Here is a 2,812-nt window from a genome sequence, read left to right as displayed (position 1 = left end):
TATATATATATATATATATATATATATACACACACACATATATACATATATATATATAGACATATATACATATATATATAGCAATAAGAAAATGGAGGGGAATATGAGGTCCCAATCAACTTGCAGACACTGTATTCCATTGATTAATCTGTTTATTTTATAACTAAATTGTCAAAAAACAATATACAGACACTTATGACATACCATGTCATATCAACAATTAAGATTTCAAATTTAAAGGACATTTAGCAATTGGAGAAGGGACAAAAACTTACAGCTGTTTCGGCCTAGTGTTGGCATGCCCCATTCTATCTCTATAGCTCCCGTACGCTGGAGTAATTAGTAGATGAAAATGATGTAATGGGGGTACATGCATGATTTGCTAGGCCTCTTCAAAGATTTACAAAATTCAATACAAATATAAAATAAGAATAAAATTAAAAAAAAAAAATTTTTTTAATGAAAATATAAAAATATAAGGCACATAAAAAAGCCTACAAAAAGTATATAAAACCATACAAATAGTTATAAAAACTCCAGAATACATGCCTATGCATGTATACATTACCATATGCAGATATACATAAATACAAAAGCATAGCTAGATGAGTACGTATGTGTGTGCTCAGATGCACATACACAGATGGCTGCACATGCACACCAAAATAGTCAACAGTCACTGTCACCACATGTGAGGGGGACATACACATATATATCTATACCCTCACACATAGATACATAAATGTATATATAAATATTCCCATACATACATGGTCCCTGGCATGAATGTTATTCGTTGCGTTTGGAAAGCTCTTTATATGTTAAAATTTCGCAAATGAGATTTGAGTCCAGCAAAAGAAAGGCATGGTCTGTCACAAATTGCACACACAAAAAGATTGCTGTGATTCACCTTCTCATTGATCACAACATCCTTTTTTAAATCTCTCTTGAGTCTTGCATGTGTCATCCTGGCCTCCTCAAAAGCTTTCACTCCACTCCACTCTTTTGCTCATCATAAAGAGAGAGAGAGAGAGATATGCAGACCATCATCATCATTTAACATCCATTTTCCATACCAGCATATGTTAGATAGTTTGACCTGAGCTAGTAAGCTGCAGAGCCGCATCAGGCTCCAGTCTCTTTTTGCTTGGCTTCTACAGCTCAATGCCCTTCCTAACATCAACCATTCTACAGAGTGTACAGGGTATGCTTTACACGTCACTGGCATGCTACTACCACCCTTCCAGGACTGCCCCTTTGCTCTAATGGCTCTGTCAATTACACTGTTCCACCACCATGTCACCCTAGGTCTGATCGGTACTTTGCACCAGCCACAAATTTGGTCTGTGGCTCACATGAATATATATATATATATACATATATATATATATATATATTTACATAGATGTATGTGTGTGTGGGTGTGGGTATGTGTATAGATAGATAGATAGATAGATAGATAGATAGATAGATAGATAGGCAAAGGAAGACAAGCTAAGAACAGTTTTATTGCTTATGAATAGACTAGAGAATTCAAGATATCTAGAAATTAATTATAAATATCTATATGTATATGTAAGAGTATACGCAAGAAATTACCAGTTTTGAAATATATGTCCAAAACCCTGCAATCAGTGCACCACCTTCAAACTCGGTCCGAGAGCCCACCACTGTGGATTCAGGTAATACCTAGTCAATGACGTTATTTGGTCCGCTTGAAATAGCGACAAAATCTCTCTCAGATCACAACCCAACATCTTAAAAATAAGGACACATTCGATCATATATTCCTAGATACCCTATGCTTGAACATTAAATGAGGTTGTCATGACAAAAGCTTTTTATCTAAGGCATCATGGATTAAGACAAGTCACTTTCTGGAGATATAATACATGGGAGCTAACTTTGCAGTATGTTCAAGTTATCTCCCGTTATTTCAGCTCATCGTCACATCTACATATATTATGCTTAAATATTTGACGTGAAAATCATGGCAAATGCTTTTACTCATAGTAATGATAAATCCAGAATATACCTGGAGTGGATAATGTCATTTTAAGGAATAATACATGGGCGCTAACACACTTTATCTCTCGATATTGCAGTCAACTAGTCGTCACGTTAACGTATGGCTTATGCACACTGTCGCTCGGTCGGCTGAAAGTGGCACCCAAATCTCACTTATATCGCACTTTATTATTTTGAAGAAGGAGGTTGACATTTCATAATGTAACCCTAAAAATACACCGTCTGAAAAAGCATAAAGCAGTAATGTATTAAAAGTAATTAAGTTCATGTCCGTTACGGTCAATTGATTATCAAAGAATAGGAAATCCGGGGTCAGTGAGGACAGGTTATCTTCCTTAGATTAGCTTTTTGTGGGCCAAAAGAGGAAGAACAAGTGATAATTCCCTTAGGTTGCTTATGAATCGTAAGGCAAAGAATTATATTTGTTTTCGGTTTTAGATTCTCATGCGAAACCATTGGTTACTCTATGACCGGACATTAACTTTATTACTTTTAATACATTACTACTCTATGCTTTAGAGTGTGCTTCTTTTTCGGATTTATGATATATCCCTCTCTCCTCCCCCACACCAATCCCCTAACCGTACCCCCTTCCCACTCCGTTTCCACCCTGCCACCCTACCCCTTCGTCGGAGGATCCTACGGGCCTTCCGTCGTCTCCAGCTCGATCCCACTACCCACCCCATTTTCCCCAACCCACCCCTATCCGCTTTCAAACGCGCCCGCAACCTACGCGATCTACTGGTCCGCAGTACCTTCTCCTCTTCCTCCCCACCCCCACCCG

This window comes from Octopus bimaculoides, chromosome 2 (assembly GCF_001194135.2).
Source record: "Octopus bimaculoides isolate UCB-OBI-ISO-001 chromosome 2, ASM119413v2, whole genome shotgun sequence".
In the NCBI taxonomy this organism is placed as follows: Eukaryota; Metazoa; Mollusca; class Cephalopoda; order Octopoda; family Octopodidae; genus Octopus; species Octopus bimaculoides.
The sequence above is the reverse complement of the archived record's forward strand: the minus strand, read 5'-3'. Positions refer to the sequence as shown.